Source organism: Phyllopteryx taeniolatus, chromosome 12, assembly GCF_024500385.1.
Source record: "Phyllopteryx taeniolatus isolate TA_2022b chromosome 12, UOR_Ptae_1.2, whole genome shotgun sequence".
Taxonomy (NCBI): Eukaryota; Metazoa; Chordata; class Actinopteri; order Syngnathiformes; family Syngnathidae; genus Phyllopteryx; species Phyllopteryx taeniolatus.
Window position 1 is genome coordinate 7,067,892 of NC_084513.1, and position 19,722 is coordinate 7,087,613.

The 19,722-nt window shown below is 42.0% G+C and overlaps 1 protein-coding gene across 9 annotated transcripts in view; it reads left to right on the plus strand.

Annotated features, from left to right (window-relative positions):
* Positions 1 to 7,286: 7,286 nt before the first annotated feature.
* LOC133486887 (pancreas transcription factor 1 subunit alpha) overlaps positions 7,287 to 19,722 on the plus strand; it is a 33,497-nt gene continuing 21,061 nt past the window's right edge. For 4 of the 9 annotated variants that reach the window (XM_061792690.1, XM_061792688.1, XM_061792696.1 and 1 more), the window contains exon 1: positions 11,034 to 11,646. The gene's annotated coding sequence lies outside the window, so the exon portion shown is untranslated. Of the gene's footprint in view, positions 7,459 to 11,033; positions 11,647 to 19,722 lie in introns of those variants that run through there. The other 5 variants (XM_061792692.1, XM_061792694.1, XM_061792691.1 and 2 more) reach the window with 3 other exon arrangements.

Consider the following 19,722-nt stretch of genomic DNA (forward strand, 5'->3'; position numbering starts at 1 on the left):
TTTGGGAAGCTGCCGAATGCTCCTTCCTGGCTCTTTTTGAGAAAGGGGGCAAGGATAAGAAGGAGGAAGAGGAGGCCCCCCCCCCCCCCCCCCCCCAAATCCACCCTGAGATCTTCTCACTTCACAGTCCATGGCAGCCCCACAGCTTTGTTCCACAACCAAGTTGGCCCCTACCATCCCCCCCCCCCCCCCCCCCCCCTGCTAACCGCGGGAATCTTCTTGGTGGCGGAAAATCCTTCCCTACGGAAGTGGACGGAAGTAATTAAACATGGGTAGTTTGCTGTAATGGACATTGTCATGATGTCATTAACTAATCCCTCAACTCGCCAACTGAGAGTTGCGGCCAACAAAGTAGAGGATGCACCTTATGTTTGTGTTTTGGATGGGAGGAAATCATCAATCCATCCATTTTCTTCCGCTAATCCGAAGTCGGGTCACGGGGGCAGAAGCTTTAGCAGGGACGCCAAGACTTCCCTCTCCCCAGCCACTTCATCCAGCTCTTCCGGAGGGATCCCGAGGCGTTCCCAGGCCAGCCGGGAGACGTAGTCTCTCCAGCGTGTCGTCCCCGGGGTCTCCTCCCAGTGGGACGTGCCCGGAACACCTCACCAGGGAGGCGTCCGGGAGGCATCCTAATCAGATGCCCGAGCCACCTCACCGTGCTCCTCTTAATGTGGAGGAGCAGCGGCTCTCCTCTGAGCCCCTCCCGGATGACCGAGCTTCTCACCCTATCTCTAAGGGAGAGCCTGGACACGCTGCGGAGGAAACTCTTTTCGCCCGCTTGTATCTGGGATCCTGTTCTTTCGGTCACGACCCAAAGCTTGTGGTCATAGGTGAGGGTAGGAACGTAGATCGACCGGTAAATTGAGAGCTTCGCCTTTCGGCTTAGCTCATTCGTCACCACAATGGACCGATACGAAGTCCGCATCACTGCAGACGCTGCACCGATCCGTGTGTCGATCTCCCGTTCCATTCTTCCCTCACTCGTGAACAAGACCCCAAGATACTTGAACTCCTCCACAGGAAATATCATTAATTTCAATTTAAAGGGGGCAGCAGCCATCAGTCACTCAATATATTTGAATTCATAATGTAACACCTTAAATGGCTATATATATCCATCCAGTTTTCTATATTGCTTGCTCATTAAGCTAGAGCCTATCCAAGCTGAATTTGGGTGAGAGGCCGGGTGCTACTTGGGGTCTACGTGTGCATGTGCCCAATGGTAAAAACACGCTCCACACAGGAAGGCCTGATCTAGGGTTTGAACCCACAACCTCTTGACTGTGAGGCAGACGTGCTAGCCACTTCTCAATGATAACCGAAAAGCAATATTTTTCATGCATTGCCTCAATAATTGTTGTAATTTTGCACGTTTGGGTCAAACTCATTCAGAATTTAAAAAAATAGGCTGGAGCCATTTGTTTTTATATACACTTCCCTTAAAGCAGAGCACCTCTTCTTCTTTTCCTTTCGGCGTGTCCCTTTAGGGGTCGCCACAGCGCGTCATGCTTTTCCATGTAAGCCTTTCTCCTGCATCCTCCTCTCGAACACCAACTGCCCTCGGGTCTTCCCTCACGACATCCATCAACCTTCTCTTTGGTCTTCCTGTAGCTCTCTTGCCTGGCAGCTCCATCCTCATCATCCTTCTACCAATATACTCACTATTTCTCCTCTGGACGTGTCCAAACCATCGAAGTCTCCTCTCTCTAAATTTGTCTCCAAAACATCGAACCTTGGCTGTCCCTCTGACGAACTCATTTCTAATTTTATCCAACCTGGTCACTCCGAGCGCAAACCTCAACATCTTCATTTCCGCCAGCTCTGCTTCCTGTTGTCTCTTCAGCGCCACTGTCTCTAATCCGTACAGCATGGCTGGCCTCACCACTGTTTTATAAACTTTGCCCTTCATCCTAGCAGAGACTCTTATGTCACATAACAGAGCTGACACCTTCCTCCACCCGTTCCAACCTGCTTGGACCCGTTTCTTCACTCCCTGACCACACTCACCATTGCTCTGGACGGTTGACCCCAAGTATTTAAAGTCCTCCACCCTTGCTATCTCTTCTCCCTGTAGCCTCACTCTTCCCCCACCACCCCTCTCATTCATGCACATATATTCTGTCTTACTTCGGCTAATCTTCATTCCTCTGCTTTCCAGTACATGCCTCCATCTTTCTAACTGTTCCTCCACCTGCTCCCTGCTTTCACTGCAGATCACAATGTCATCTGCAAACATCATGGTCCACGGGGATTCCAGGCTAACCTCATCTGTCAGCCTATCCATCACCACTGCAAACAGGAAGGGGCTCAGGGCTGATCCTTGATGCAGTCCCACCTCCACCTTAAATTCATCTGTCACACCTACAGCACACCTCACCACTGTTCTGCTCTCCTCGTACTTGTCCTGTACTATTCTAACATACTTCTCTGCCACTCCAGACTTCCGCATGCAGTACCACAGTTCCTCTCTGGGTACTCTGTCATAGGCTTTCTCTAGATCTTCAAAGACACAATGTAGCTCCTTCTGACCTTCTCTGAAGAAGAAGAATCACCTTTTATTGCATGCATGCATGCACATGAAATTTGTTCTTTGAATTTAACCCATCACAGTGAACACATACACGTTAGTGGAACACACTGGAAATTAGTATGGGATATTTCCTTTTTTTTTTTGCTGCTGCGTCACCTCCTCCTCCTTAAAATAAGCAAAGTTAGGGCCTTCTTTTTCTTCAATGACAACAACATTTTGCCGAGTTGTTACATCACTACTTCCAAATATGGGATGGGCTCATCCTCGTTGCCGTGGTCGTTGCACTTTGATGCGGGGGCGATTCACACTGCACTTGCTCAGGCCTTTAGTCAGATGTCTGTCACTGGGTTAAAAGTTGCGTAACTTCGCCCAGGCAAGATGCCAAGTTATGGGCGGAGAAACTCGGTGAGGGTGTGGTTTGTGTGTAAAGTGGGCCGACTGTACTGGAGGCTGACATTTTTCAGGAAAAACTGGCCAGCTTACAAAAGATTGACTTGGTTGTTTAATTTCACATTTGCTGGGTGGCATTCCAGAGACCGGGGTCGGGGGATGGGGGTAAAATACAGGCATGGTCACAAGTTTGTCCTCGGTAAGCCGCAGTAATATTCGTCATTCTTCACAAAGGATAGAGAATGTCCGTTAGTTGTTCAATGGGGAACACCATTTTTGTTGCGTTAGGTCTAACAGCTGTTTTTAACTAATGTTTGGGTGCGGAATCCAAAACTGATCTCAGTTTTTTTCTCTAGCACGTCACATTTGAACAAAATGAGAACAAAGCGGAACAAAGGAAATATACACCTATGTAAATAAAACACTAAGATGGAATAGTTACAAGCTTTGAAAACTAAAAAAAAAATAAAAAAATAGCATACAACGAAATTGAAATCTTAATTCCCACTATGCTAACTTTCTGTTTGCAGATATTGATAGTACTGACCTATTGGGAGCTGCACACACCTCTCACCGCACTGTCTCAATTTTGAATGCACAAACAAGTTGTAGCTGTAGATGAGTCCAATCGTAATCAGCTGGCAGGTCTTACTACAGCTAATCAGTGGAATTTTGTTTATCTGGCAGGTAAGCTGTGGAGAAAAAAACTTGACGTGCTAGAAAAAAACTGACTGCAATTTTGGAAACAGCATGCCAATTTTAGTTTTAATCAATCTAACCCAACTGATTTTTTTTTTTCAAATTGTTCCCCATATCCGTCTACATGTGTTGCTACGATTTGTGTTAAAAAATAAGTTGTTTAATGTTTTACCGCCATATCTGTGTTAGTGTCGTTAGTCTGTCTATCATGGTTCCCATTATGTGTTAGCATTAAGCGAGTTAGCAGGCAACATTATGTGGTTGTTTTAAATACACAATATGTACTTCTCTTTGGTTTAATATTAGTTTGAGAGTAAACTGTAAAAACGAAGAATTGTTCACGAGCTGCCAAACTGCGGCTTGCTGTGAAGTGAGTTGCATTCATTGCCACCCTATCTCAAATTTTTGTTTGCAGGGTCAAAGCAAAGAAATCTGAACGGACCGAACCACAGCTCATATCTCGAAAGACTTTTAACTTGTATAACAAGGTGCCACTGTATTTGTATACGAGCAATTAAAAATTCAATCTTCCAGTATATGTCCACTCGAAACAAAACTACTTCCACGTTACATGTCAGACAAACACGCATAGGATGCGTAACCTCATAATGGACATAAAGAGACTAAAGATGTGTGTGTATGTACAGTATGCGCGTGCGTGTCATTGTGCGCAGTGAGGCTTATGAGCCCTCCGACAGCATCGCATGCATTCGATTTATGCCTCCTCAGTTATGTTTAGTACATGTCTGCAACCGACGCCCACTCAGGATATAGCTCACCTCATCTGCAGCGATTGCAGGAAATGATAGAGGACACTCTCTACAGTTGACCACTAATAGGAGGTACATTTAGTCGAGTTTGTGACTTGTATAAATCAATATTGTCGAGATAGACTGCTATGTGCTCCCGCTGCCAGGTAGCAATTAGCCTAACTCGTCTCTTTAATCACTCGACGGGAAGGGATGCCACACGATGCCTGCTCTCTTATTTTCTCATCCGCCGTCACACCCACTGACGGAGGGAGGAGGTGGGGGGTTCTGAGCTTTGCTAAATACAGCAGGTGGACAGGTGGTAGACTGTTGAGTGCAGAACAGTCTTGAAATAGATGTTCATTTTCTTCCATCACAATTTAGATCAGTTCCCGGGTGTCAGATTTTGGTTTGAGCAAAATACCGCAAGGATCAAGAATGACAGCACACTTTTGCTTAAATTAGCCTGTTTTGAGGGGGCGGCCCAGTCTCATACACGTGAGCCAGCCCACATACTGCTAATGGTTAGTACTGGGCGCTGACGAATCTAAAAAAGGAGAGTACAAAGTGCACATTAGCCCCCACAAAGACAGCATGGATTCTATTTTCTCTCGTGGAGGCAGCACTTCATCAGCAAGCAGCTGAATTACATTTGCCAATTAGTGTGTGGATCCTTGTATGTGGCGCATGCAGCTGACACATCCTCAATCACATACTGTCTATGCCCACAACTTCATGAACCAATTAAGTACAGTATATGCTGCTTATTGCAAGCAAACGCTGTTAGCCAAAGCTAATCTGTGCAACCAGCAACACTTAACGCAGCTTTCCAGGGCAACACGCTGAAGTCTACGATTAGCACATCTGCCTCACGGTTGAAAGGTTCTGGGTTTGAATATCAGCTTTCCTGAGGGGTTTGGGCAGCTCGACTTTGTGACTTTGTCCCACATCAGCAAACACAAATAACTAGCGACGCACCGAATTTTCGCCCTAAACAAAACAGCCGAAACAGGATGTTGTGGTGATGCAGCTGGCGGGCACTTCTCTGGATGAGGGCGCCACCAATGACGATGTGGCGTGCTCCGTGGCTGTCTCAGTCTCAGTTTTTAGCGGCTACGACGGACCATCGAAATATGTCTCAATTTGGGCTCGGTGATAATAAGACAAAAAAGATACATACCTCACAATAACTTTTAGTTTATAATCGTATGAGACACCGTCAATAGACTTCGATAGATTTAGCCTTCGTTCATGATTTGCCAGACAATAGGAATAGCCAATAATAATGCAAGTTGCTCCGCGCTGAACCAATCATGTGATGTCAATATAATCATGCCAAGTTAGCTTAATGCAGACGGTGAGACACAACAGACGCTAATGTTTGTAGCCGTGGGACAGCTCTGGTAAAACAAAAAAGAAATTTAGTGTTCCCTCAGAAGAAACAACGGGAGACACAGCCCAAGCCTCAATGGATGACATCGTTGACAAGAAAGGCCTGAAAAGTTTGGCAGTGCAGAGTTAGTTTGGTTTTGCAAAGTTTGACAAGAAACAGTAGCATCCCGCCCATCCGAAAACAACAAACAAATTGTATTGCAAAAGACAAGAATAGTCAAAAATAAGGGCTTTAAGTGGATGATTAGATTAATGGACCCTTGTTACCAACACCCTGGGCAGAAACTGGAATTGGAAAAGCTTTTGCATGGCCCCATTATACATGTTTATGAATATACAGTATACGTTTTATTTGTCTTACACAGTTGCATTGTTCCATGCCATGTTCAACTTTTGACAGAATCTTTTTAAAAATCAAAACAACAATGTGTCAGTACACAATCATAGCCATTATGCAATTTGACAAATAATTGGCATAATAATTGGCATAATAATTTATTTTGGTGTTTCGGTTTTCCACCTTAGGTTCCTGATGATCTGTTTTCGATTTCATTTGGGTCATCACTACAAACCGCCCACTGCTACCACATCGACAACTTCACCTTGCAATCAAGTACGTATTGCTCGTATTCCCAAGTGTGTCATCGTTGTGTCCCTGGGCAAGACACTTAACCCACATGGTCTACGAATGAATGTGGTTGGATGTTTGATGGTGTCCAGAATGGCAGTCAGACTGTCCCAGGGCAGCTGTGGCTACACAAGTAGCTTACCACCACCACCAGGGTGTGAATGAATAATAAGTAATAATAATAATTATTATTATGTGCAGGTAAGCAAAGGCTGAGCTGTGCCTCCAAAATAACTCAACGCAGCTCTGCTTACCTTTTTACTTTAGTGTAGTGTTTCACCCATTTGCGTCCAGACTGCTAATGTCACTTGTGTGAAGCAACCACTAGCTCATTTTCGTATATCAATCTGGAGAAATCAATGTCTACTTATTTAAGTAGATTAGCTGCACTGTTGCGCAACAGTGGGACGAAAGTTTAGAATGACCGCTCAAAGATGCATTTTGGGAAATAGGCAGATAAAACAAAATAAAGATTGACTGGGTTTCTTAATTTCACACTCCAGAGACTCAACTGTTTGTATACAAGCACATAAAAAATACGTTTTTTACAGAATTGTCCCCTTTGAATGTGATGAAACAGAATGTTTGCAGAAACACAAATTCCCTTGTGTTTTAGGACCGCTTTTCCTAAAAAACATGCTTTGGATTAGCAATTTAGTCAACGTTTCCTGGGAAACATCAGGGCGTAACTAATCATTAAAATATGAGAAGATGAAAGGGAATATGTGGCTTACTGCGCACCAGTAAAGCTGACATAAACAATAAGCCTAAATTTTTTACAATGCTGTTTATTTGCACATGATATTGAGCAGATGGGTAATGATGAGTCACCCACAGAAAATACAAAAGGGTGCCACTTTGGGCGTAAATCCTATTAAACAAGGTTCAATAAAGGCAAGCTCCTCTGCACGCTTCTCACTCAAACGAGTCAGAACATATGATGCAGGCGAGTTGGTGTACATTTCCACTCCAGAAGGTTCGTATTTGAGCTTGTTTGCTTCCGTATAGACCTAACCGCCTTGAGATGTGATTACTAGAAGGACAATGTCATAGGACGCCAGCGTTATCTGGTCAGTATCTTCACAGTACAAAATGAATGAAATTCTATTCCTCTATCTTAAACACTCAATTGTGCTTCATCTATGTTATAGCTCTTTTCTGTCATATAATTTAAAGGAGCCATCATGAACTCTTTTTTTTTCTCACAATTTCAAACAGCTCTAAGGTGTCTTTTAAATTTGAAGACAAATTTACCCGCTCCAATAGCCTCCAATAGGCTCTCGTTGCCATGACGATTGCGGGAGGAGCTGGGGTGTTGCGACTAGGCGAAAGGCTGCTTACAGCCAAGAGTCTGATGAAGACAGACATTTTCACTCGTGGAGGCAGCACTTCCTCACCAAGCGTAGCCCAGTAATTCTCAAAGTGTATGAGGAGCTCCCTCTAGTGGTACAGAAAGAGTCACTGCTAATTTATATTTCACTTATAAGTGGAATACACATGGAATTAATCTTTAAGAGCTGTTTGTTTTAAAAGGTTTATTCAGGTGCTTTCTTTTAGTTGCATAATGTTCCAGTGACTTAGACTCTTTAAAAAAAATAAATAAATAAAAATTCAGTACAGTACATTTGTCAAGTACAGTTCAGTTATATTTAACTTTTAAGTAGAATACATTTGTGTTGAATCTTTTGCAACTGTTTGTTTTCAAACATTTATTTAAGTACACTTTGTAATTGCTTAGTGTATATAATTTAGAATACCCAAAATAAAAACTTATGAACTTTAACCTGAATACCAGAAATAAAACTCAATGTACTACAGTCACAAAAATGGAGATGTCTGCTTCTGCGTTTGAATTGTTCAATTTTAAATATGGCTCTTCACAGAAACAAATTGTAAAAGGTGTTGACTGTGGGGCTCTGTTTATCAAGAGCATATCTGTGTGCACGGCCGCAACGATAATGAACCTTCAAGCTCTGGATTGCGGCTAACTGCTTTTGTGTATTTCTCTTGGAGTGTGTAAGACCCACGCGAGAAATGAGCCTGTTGTTTGCCTGCAACGCGTAAACATGTCAGATCTTGATACTGTTATATTTACCACGTCCACTTGACGTGTGCTAATGGCTAACACATTTTGGGATGAAAGCATGCGCGTGTGCCTGTGGGTGTGCGCGTGTGTGTATGCGACATAGCGGAATATGAAGTACAGACCAGGTTTTTTTTTTTTTTTTTTGTTCAGACAGACATTAGGGCTCGCCGATTATGGAAAAAGTAATGATCACGATTATTTTGATCGATGTTGAAATCAGGATTAATAAACAGGATTATTCATTGATTTTCAAAGTTTGTATTTAACTACCAAAACTCAACTTTAAATATATCTTAATAGAAAAAAAACAGAATATAAATTTGTAACAAGTAAAATAATATGTTAAGAAATAGGAATAAAAAGCAATATATAAAAATAAATACAGCCGTGGCTAAAAACTTTGGCACGCCTGGGGTGCTTGTCTATTATATATATTTGTAAAAAAAAAAAAATAATCATTTTCTAAATATCCTGGCATTTAGCAAATGAATGGATGGAGCTGCGTATTACAGTAAGCTTAAAAAAAAATTAAAAAAAAGATTGGAAGAGGAAAGTGGCAATAAAACTTTATTAATTTCGTTTTTCACGGATTAGGAAGAATATATGTCCGTGAGTATTGTTAATGCAGCCCTATGGGGGACACGAGCCAGTGCAAACTGTAGGCCGGTCCCAAACCCGGATAAATGCAGAGGGTCGCGTCAGGAAGGGAATCCGGCTTAAAACTTTGCCAAACAAATATAAGCGTTCAAAGAATTCCATACCGGATCGGTAGTGGCGCGGGTTAACAACGTCTGCCCCCGGCACCGTTAACCTGCAGGACGCCGGTGGAAATTCAGCTACGGTTATATTTTGGCGGCTCAAACAAGTAGTTATGTGTAGGCATGAAATAGTAGTGGTATTTGAGTGAGAGTGGACAGTTGAGCATAATTACGTCACATTCAGCGGATGAAGCTGAATTTGAAGCCTTGTTTTGTACACTTGGTGATATTTAAAAAAAATCATCCAAATTTGGCAGGGTTCTTAACGACACCATTCTCATTTATTTTCACTTTACAGGAACTTCAATGGGTCATTCACACAAGGGTGTTCATTGTATTTTGCCCAGTGAGTTAAGTATAAACACAGGTCTAAAAGTGAATATATTAGAGTCAGCTGGGAAGTCTAAAGAGTGAAAGACATACTGTATTTTGGAGGATGTGTACATGACATTTAAAACCCTCACTACAGCGGATAGTGAATTTCTTTTTAAATGATGACGAGGCCCTGAACGGGTATTAACTGTGATCCACTGAATGGACTGTGATCCAATAATAACTCATTCACCTCAATTTAGGATTTACAATGTTACAATTTCCTACTGTTTTAAATCATTTTCGAAGAATCTCTACGAAATGTGTATGGTACACATCTTATTTTCCCGAGGCTGTTGGGTTCTTTATTTGCTACTGTCGCAACACTAAAGCATTGAAATGAAGGTCTGCCTTCCAATGTTTTGCCTTATGCTGCTATGTGCTTGACGCATGCACATAATACAGAAAATAGGAAACCATAAAAAAAAAATCACCAAACAAACAAACATGGATTTTTCTGTGTACTGTAGCACCAGTGACAGAAGGACACGTCACAACTGCGCAACCACACTTAAGGGCAAATTCATCATCACTCCTCATCATAGCTGCAAAAAAACTCACCCAGCTGCCGTTCCTTCTTTTAAATGTAATGCCACATCTGTACCCCAACAAGTCTGCTTTTAGGATCAACACGTGTCTGTCAACAGTCACTTGAGGACATTTCCTTAGTCCTCATGTGTGATTTCACACTGTGAGACGTTCTTTGTGGCATTATATCATTGGTAAGGGTTAATCAAATAATGTTTGCCATTTGATCAGCTCTAAACATCTTGTCACATCCCTCTCTAATTCAAAAAAGACAATTACCGGTTTGAATTTTCTTCACAAGTCAAAATAGTTACCAGTTAGTTGTTTTCAAGTTTTTGTGACATGCGTTCTTCAAAGGATATTATACTGCTGAGCCATTGGCAAGTCAGGCTTTCGTGACCTGGACCAGAGTGGCTTCTACTTGCAGGAGCAAATGGAGACGTAGCCAAACATTAAACATGTCAATTAGGAAATTCAAAGCAACTCACTCACAGACACATGTTTTGGGAAATAAGAAAATATTTAATGGGATTTTTTAATTTCGCACTTAACGTGGCCGAGCACTCCAGAGAACAACTATTGGAATACAAGACATTAAAAAGAACATTTTCCTTTATCTCACATTGAAGGGATTCAAACCAGTGCTGAAAATATATTAAATATAAGACAAATTTACAGCAAATCAAATCAGAAACATGAATGAATATATACATATATATATATATATATATATATATAAAAGCTTGTGGCGGTAACATCAGTCAAGAAATGTGTATTGGTTGGCGACAGACAGTAAGGTTAGTTACTTTTTGCTCGTGCCGGTAGGCAAAAGCGAGATTTCCCTTTGGATTTTGCTGGGCTGGGCTGATTGATACTGTAGTGTAGAAAGCGGGTGAAGCAGTTGGCTTGGAGCATTCCGAAGTCAGGTGGGGCAACATTTTACGGTTGCTTTACCGTTCTTACAGGCTTAGGTGCATAGAAACCCATCGCAACTTGTCACAGGTACTCACCCAAAGACTAGGGGGGTTTAGTTGGAGATGTGCTACCCACTACTTCACCGTGCTGCCTGCATGAAAATCAATTGCCGTAAGTATGGCTGTTGATGGAGGACGGGAAGACGTTCCTCTCACCTCTGCAACACCTCACTCGCGCTCACAGTGAAGGAGCAAGCACGTCGAGCCTCTCTCTCCGTGTCGCTGCCTAATTCAAAGCATCTTGTGTGGATGAGCGTAGGATGTGACTGCAGAAAATAAAGGAATCATAACAGGAGGATCAAAGAAGTGGCGAAAATCTGTTCCTTCTGGACACGGAGGCTCTGGCATAAAACAAAGGCAGTCAAAAGTCAAGACAGACTGAGCCCAGAACAGGGAAGGAAGGATAAAAGGAGAAAGAAGAATGCCCTGAACTCTGCAGCTCATGAAGCGGCTCATCTGCAGCGCGTGCGGCCGCTTGATTTACACTCGGCTCGACCGTTCCGCTTCCAAAAGTAGTTCACCTCCACCTGCTTCCCGCAAGTATGATCACACAGCACAGCTGTGTCAGGTCCATAATTTTACTCTGTCAGAGTGCACTTTGTGTTCTAATTTAGCGTGGCGCTTCATGTCAGTGTCTTCTTTTTTGAATACAAGACATCACACAGCTAGCAGATGGCCCTAGCTTCAGTGTGACTGCATTTCCATTTGTGTAATGCACATAGAATGGAACTTTTACGATCATTGTTGCAAGACAATGAGAAACGTGCATCATGTAGTAGAAATTACAATATTCCTTTCAGAAATAAGACCTAAGGCAGTTATATAATGGCATAAATATGACTTTGAATTAATAGAGCGCAATAATGTTGATCCCTTTTTGGTCAATGAAATGATGAGTCAAAGTTAGAAAGAAATTCAATGAAAGAAAATTAGAATGTGTTGGTATATCATACTAATTAAAGCTGCAAGCAGCAATGAATGGGACTTTGCTCCCCTTCTTCTCATGGCAAATCCTCAAAATTAGCATTGAAAGTTGACACCGTGCGCAGGCAATATTACACTCACAAAACAAAACAAAGAAACAAACAAAACGCAAAAAGAAAAACAAATCAGCATCGCTCATTTGACTAGGATGCCTGCTTCGAATTGGGGCTCATTTCAGTGACAGTTCATCAAAATACAAGTGCTGTAATTGGTCCAAAATGACGGCTTGGAACCAAAATATCGGACTTCCTGTTTAATTTCGCGCACACGTCCTTGAGACTTTTTCTCGCATGGCGTTATGATCGGAATGTCCACCCAATTTTGTATCGGTTGGTAAAAGTGATGTCTGGGGCTGATTTTTGCCCTGGAATTCGCCCAAAATATCGGACTTCCTGTTCAAAGTTTGGCATGGTTCCTTGAGGCTTTTTCGTGTGCCCTGTTACGATTGATATGTCCACCCAATTTAGTGATGATCGGTGAAACTGGTGTCTGGGGGAAATTCGTACTGAGTAAGTTTTGGGCTCTTGAAGTGGGGATCTCTAAAATAAATACGTTTTCATGGGGTTACACACAAAATGGGTGATTTTCTGGTTTGTTTTTTGGGGGGGAGGCGGGGCCATGTTAACGATTCACATAGTGTAATATGTATAAGACTATAGAGTACAATACATATGTGAGTATTTCAAAGCTACATGTTGGGCTGTTTATTATTATTATTTTTTTCATTGCATTGATTTTTGACATTTTGATTTAAAAGTATGATTCCAGGGCTGATCCAAAAGACAATGCTGCATAAAACAGAGAACAAAGTGAAGTGGCTAGATCCAAAGAGTGTATGGGCCACACTTGAACAATGCAGAGTTTTTTGAAACGCTTCAAAGACCAGCAGGATTTAACACGAAAAAGCATAACATGAGCAATGTTCGCTCCCCCGGCCGCACGCTCCCCTGGAGGAATGACAATGTGGATTCCCAGAAGTAATCTAAAAAGTAGCTCCAGTGAGAAATACTTATCCCAGCTCTCGGTGAACCTGATGTTTGGCTTTGGAGCTTTTAGCGTTGAGTGAAGGTGACAAGGTCTTGAGATTGGCACTTTGGGTGCAATTTAAGGAAAGCAAGGTGTTTACTGTGTAAATCAAGACCTCCTTCAAGTCTGTCTGAAACAAAGAAGTTTTTGTGTGACAGTTTAGAGGAAGTCGCCCCAGTCATTCTACGTGGCCTTTGAGATCACCACAAAAGAACAGAGCAGCTGAGCAAGTCCATAACTCATCCATGAAAACAAACTCCCATGTCTGTAAATAAGAGCCAACTACCCCCAACCCACCACACCCCACCCCACCCCACCCCGACTGGAACCCCAAGGGTGACACTTGGCTTTTTGTGGTGTAGCTTTAGGAAGGCAAACAATGCTGCAGATGGGAAAGGATGACGCATTTCAGTAAAATATGACACAGTATACTGGCTTAAAACATGCCAGTGATCCGCAGGTAAATTGGTAGCTTTTTAAATTATTTTTATTTTTTTGTCAATATAAGCCACTATGTACAGAAGTGTATTGCATTCACTTGGATAAAAAACAACTCCTGTTTTTCTGAGTAATTCTTTTGAGGGCTTTGTTTTTTTTGAATATTTGTATCAGTTTTTCTGAGTAATTACGTTTCTCAGTTTTTCTTTCTAATTGTCCCCCTGTTTTTCAGAATAATTCCTCCCCCCTGTTTTTCTGACATTTTTTTTCTAATGGCTAATAACAATACCATCTATGTGACTCAAACACAGGAGTATCTCCCAGTGTCTTAAACCCATATAAAAATAAAACTTCATCAAACTAAATAAGCCGGTCATGTTGTTGCTTACTACAGAGTCCGCAAAGAGTCAATTGCAGTTCGCAGGTTCTCGCGTGAGTTCTATGTGTCCCGATAACTCAGAAAAAATGTGTCAGAAAAACTGAAAAAAATTGTCAGAAAAACATGGGGTGGGGGGGGGGGGGGGGGGGGGAATTACTCAGAAAAACAGGGGAAATAATAGTCATAAAACAGGGGGAAAAAATTAGACACAACTAAAAAATAATTAGTCAGAAAAACAGAAAACAATATTCAAAAAAACAAAGCCCTCAAAAAAATTACTCAGAAAAAAAGGAGTTTTGTTTTTCTTATCCAAGCGAATGCAATACACAGCCGTAAACTATGCATGTTAGGAGTGGGGAAAAATATCAATATTGTAATTTAATTCATAATTCACTGCCACTTTGCTGTTTTTTGTAAAAAACAGAATGAACTGATTTTTAAGATGTCAGAGACCCCACACATTACAGGGGAAAAGATTCGGCAAGTGCGTATGTGCTTCCTGCTCTCATAGTCTGCGGTGTACTCGAGATGACTGACGCACAAGTGATTATCTGCCACAGTACCAAGATGGACCTGTGAGAGGCAGCATGGTGCCATAGGGCATCCACATTGCAGGAAAATACAAAGAAGAAGAAAGTAGACGACATTGGGAAAAAACAAAACAAAAAAAAACGGTTCTTAAATAATGATGAAATTAACATTTAAATAACAAATTTACCTAAATGAATGTTTGAAAACAAACAATGCGAAAAGATTAAAGACAAATGTTTTCAAAAGTAAGTATAACTGAACTAAACAAATGTACGGCACTGGATTAGAAATACTCCAATCCACTGTAACATGATGCACAGTTTGAACATTTAATTTATTCCCGTATCATTAGGAGCCCACGTACCGTTAGTGGTACTTATACCGCATTTTACGAATCTCTGCTCTCTGCCGACACGCAATACAACCAGTTGCTCCACTATTTCTGTCTGGCAACAACATGAACTTCAGGTCGCTTCCCAATTGGCTATTGTTCCGTTTCATATCAGGAGAAGGATTTGTAATCTGTAAATATTGACGATGTTTAACATTTACGATTGTTGGCCCCAACCATTTTCCAAACCATTGGGCTTGCCAATTATAGCCCTAATTCTCCCGACATCTGAAGGCTCGTTTATAGTGTATTCAGACGGGTTTTGTCCTGTAAGTCCCTAACAGAAACCTGGCACTCTTAAATGAAAATGAACTTTCGTTCGAAAACCGTTCACCGACGCCAGAATGAGCGCGTTCTCACTTACGTTCATCAGACAGAAATGAACTAGGTTGAGTTCACGTCCGCCCAAAAATATGAACTAGTTCATGAACTTTCGTTCAATGAAGTCGTTCAGGTACAACACTGACTGCGACATCCTGCGCTCTAGCTAAGTGCAGTGAGAAAGCACCTTCATTTGGGAGTTGCTTGAAACTTGAATGTTAAGACTTGAGACTTATGTCTTGCACATTTGTGACATACTCTCACCTCTGCCTCATAGCACCGAATGGTAGAGCGAGTCATCTGTTCACCATGGTTTCGAGGTTACAGCAGTTGCGCAATGAACTATTTTGCAGAGCGGGTTAAGAATATGTGCTCATGTAGCACAAGGAGGCACGCTTGGCTCAGTGTCCGCTGTACTTAGTTTTGCTATTTATTTGTTGTGTTTACGGCTGAGAAGTGTTTGCCATGCAAATATTCCCTGGAATTATGAATGTACTACTGTCTGTGAATATTCTCATTCATCCAGGTCATTTCATTGTCGGGGCATTGAATTGACTGCAACTCGACTGTTCTGGTTGTCTTAGAACAGAGGTGTCACACATACGGGCCGCGGGCCAAAACCAGCCCACTAGTGGGTACAATCTGGCCCACAGAAGGAATTTGAAAATGAAAAAATACATTAGGCATTGTGGTGGTGGGGACTAAGGATAATTTTGTGCATTATCATGTTCATGTACAAAATGGAATGGTAACAATTCTTCAGTCTTCATAAGTTGTAAGTGAAATGCTATATTTTTCAGTTCCAAATACCTGTGACTTAAAGTTTTGTGTCTTAAAATACAATCACTGTGATCAGTTATTATGCACACATGTAGATGACAAACTGAAGCAACATTTGGAGAAAGAAAAAAAATCTGAGGTTGTTTTGTAAAATGATTTAAAAAATGTAAGATTTTCCTAATGCACTTGTTTTGTTTTACATTAAAACATTGGGTAAAAACATATTGGTATGTATTATTATATTAAGTATGGTATGATTTTAGTGGTCCGGCCCCTTTGACATCCAATTAGGCTGTATGTGGCCCCTGAACTGCAATGAGTTTAAAACCCGAAGACATTTCGCCTCTTATTCGAGCGGCTTCATCGCTGATCACTGTTGAAGAATGTACTGTGTTCGCATTCTGACTTGCGCACAAATTGGAGTTATGTCACTGCTGTAGGAACAGAACTCAGCCCATGTACCTGGTTTTGCTTATGAAATATCTTCAATACCTGGTAGAGCCGTGTCAAGCCTAGTACCGTAGGTACACTCCAGTCGAAAATGGGAACTGTTTGACAATTTTGTAGGTAAATGTGATAATCCATGTTTTCATGGATACCTTTTCTTTCCATGTATAAATGTGTGTGTCCCGTGATGGCTCACTCTTCGCCTTGTGGCAGCAGATCTTGGGTGGCCACGTTTTTTCACCCCTTTTTTTCATCTGAAGATATCTGCATATAGTTTGAAAGCTGCTACGGACCTCACAGACTGCACTTATAACAAGTGAGAAACACAGAGAGGCCTTAGGAAAACCTCGGGTAAGGTCATCCATGGCAGCTGGCATGCAAGACGGCCTACAATAATACACAATTCGTCCCTCTTGACGGCCATCAGTACACACTTGTACAGTCACGGCACGGCGATGGCGCATGCTTGCGCTGACATCTCCAGACAGTGAAAAATAAACGGAAAAGAAAGGGAAAAAGAAGACTCATAATGAATTCCAGTGTTGTGAGCGAAAGGAAAGCCGAGCCATCGTACACAACAACGTCCATGCGTGGAGTATTACTGTGTCATAAAGTTGAGACCTTAGTATGTCTTCATGTGAGACGAGCATGAAAGCAAAAGTCATTAAAATAGCTTTGAGAAAAGGGGATGCTTATCTAATAATATGAACCACATTGCGCCACTCTGGATTTGGAGTTGGGGTACTGGAGATAGAGCTACATTTTTAAGTGCTCTTTGATGTCTTGACCTTAAAATTTGGTCCTGGGAAAATGAAAGGCATCTAACTAAAGACCTTATGAAGTGAATTCAGAGATTTGTTTCCAAATGCATTATACATTTTTGAAGATAGGGCGGCACAGTGCTCGACTGGTTAGCACATCTGCCTCACAGTTCTGTGGACCCGGGTTCAAATCCAGCCTCGCCTGTGTGGAGTTTGCATGTTCTCCCCGTGCCTGCTTGGGTATTCTCTGGGTACTCCGGTGAAGACTCTAAATTGCCCGTAGGTGTGAATGTGAGTGCTAATGGTTGTTTGTTTCTATGTGCCCTGCGATTGGCTGGCGACCGGTTCAGGGTGTACCCCGCCTCCCGCCCGAGGATAGCTGGCATGGGCTCCAGTAGCCCGCGACCCTAGTGAGGAGAAGCGGTGAAGAAAATGGATGGATGGATATATATGGGGTAGAGTGCAGCAGCCCGCGACGCTGAGGGATGGAACTCAGTGCTTCAGAGAAAAGGATCAACACGTTGCCGCAAGAACTTTTAGGCTCTTTAGCACAGCCAAAATCAGGAAAACACACCGCAAAGTAGCACAAATATGGCTGTTGTTCAAATCTTTTCAACATCGAACTTTTTCATGTGTTCGTGTACTCGGGCTAGACAAAATGGCCGGCCGCCTACATGCGGATAGCGAAGCATTCCCCACACGAGAACGTTTAAAAAACCTTTTCTCGTTTATTCATCACACATTTAGAAAATGAAGCACACTATACAAATGTCCTCCTGCGCGAGAGAAGTGGGACCATGCAGAAACCTTTGCATATGGCTCTCTGATTGGCTGAAGGCTAAATTAATGAGTTTGTCGCTAGGGCGACGAGGCCCTCCTCCTTGTAAAATCTGTCGTATTTACAACGTGCGTAGGGCTGGCGGGCGGGCGGATTACCCCAGCCCTAGTGGGTACGGAAAGTATTCAGACCCCTTTAAATTGTGTCTTGCACTGAGGAGAGGCTTCCGTCGGGCCACTCTGCCATAAAGCCCCGACTGGTGGAGGGCTGCAGTGATGGTTGACTTTCTAGAACATTCTCCCATCTCCCGACTGCATATCAGGAGCTCAGCCACATTGATGTTTGGGTTCTTCTTTACCTCTCTCACCAAGGCTCTTCTCCCCCGATTGCTTAGTTTGGTCGGACGGCCAGCTCCAGGAAGGGTTCTGGTCGTCCCAAACGTCTCCCATTTAAGAATTATGGAGGCCACTGTGCTCTTAGGAACCTTAAGTACAGCAGAATCTTTTATTTGTAACCTTGGCCAGATCTGTGCCTTGTCACAATTCTGTCTCTGAGCTCTTCAGACAGTTCCTTTGACCTCATGATTCTCATTTGTTCTGACATGCACTGTGAGCTGTAAGGTCTTATATAGACAGGGGTGTGGCTTTCCTAAGCAGGTCCAATCAGTATAATCAAACACAGCTGGACTTCACTGAAGGTGTAGAACCATCTCAAGGATGATCAGAAAAAATGGACAGCACCCGAGTTAAATATAACTGTCAGAGCAAAGGGTCTGAATACTTATGGTTCTGTGATATTCCAGTTTTTCCTTTTTAATAAAGCTGCAAAAATTTCAACAATTCAGTTTTTTTTCTGTCAATATGGGGGTTGTGTGTACATTAATGAGGAAAAAAATGTACTTAAATGATTTTAGCAAATGGCTGCAATATATAGAGGGAAAATTTTAAAGGGGTCTGAATACTTTCCGTACCCACTGAATACAGGTGTGTGTGTGTGTGTGTATATATATATATATATATATAGAGAGAGAGAGAGAGAGAGAGAGAGAGAGAGAGAGAGAGAGAGAGAGAGAGACTGTTGGACTGTTTGCTCATGCAGTCGTTTACAAAGTGGTGAACCTCGCCCCATCCTTGCTTGTGAACAACTGAACCTTTTAACGTTGCTCCTTTTATTCCCAATCATGGCACTCGCCAAATAATCTGTTCACCTGTGGAATGCTCCAAACAGGTGTTTTTTGAGCATTCCTCAACTTTCCCAGTTTTTTGTCTCCCGTTTTCCTGATTTTTTGCAGGAATCAAATTCAGAATGAGAAAATGATTGCTAAAAAAAAAAAAGTTCTTCAGTTTGAACACTATATACCGTAATTTCTCGTGTATAATGCGCAACCATGTATAATACGCACCCCCAAAATTGACCTCAAAATTATGGAAACCCCTTCTATGTATAATACATTTTTACAATGCATGATTTTGCTTCCACCCATATGATCAAAACATAAACAAAACAAAACATGAAGTATTATCTGTATTTTGTTAGTTTTTTTTAAAGAATTATTCTGAAGTTAAGCACTTTATTTAAACTCGTAATACTTTCTTTTTTATTTAGTTGCTCTTATTTTGAAATTCACAGCCCTACTTTTATTTAGTAAATGGGAAAACACACAGCTGTTTAATTTAAATTTTATTTTCAGCCCTAAGTCAGCTGTGATACACGCCAGCACACCCGCGACTCTAGTGAGGATAAGCGGTTCAGAAAATGGATGGATGGATGGATTATTATT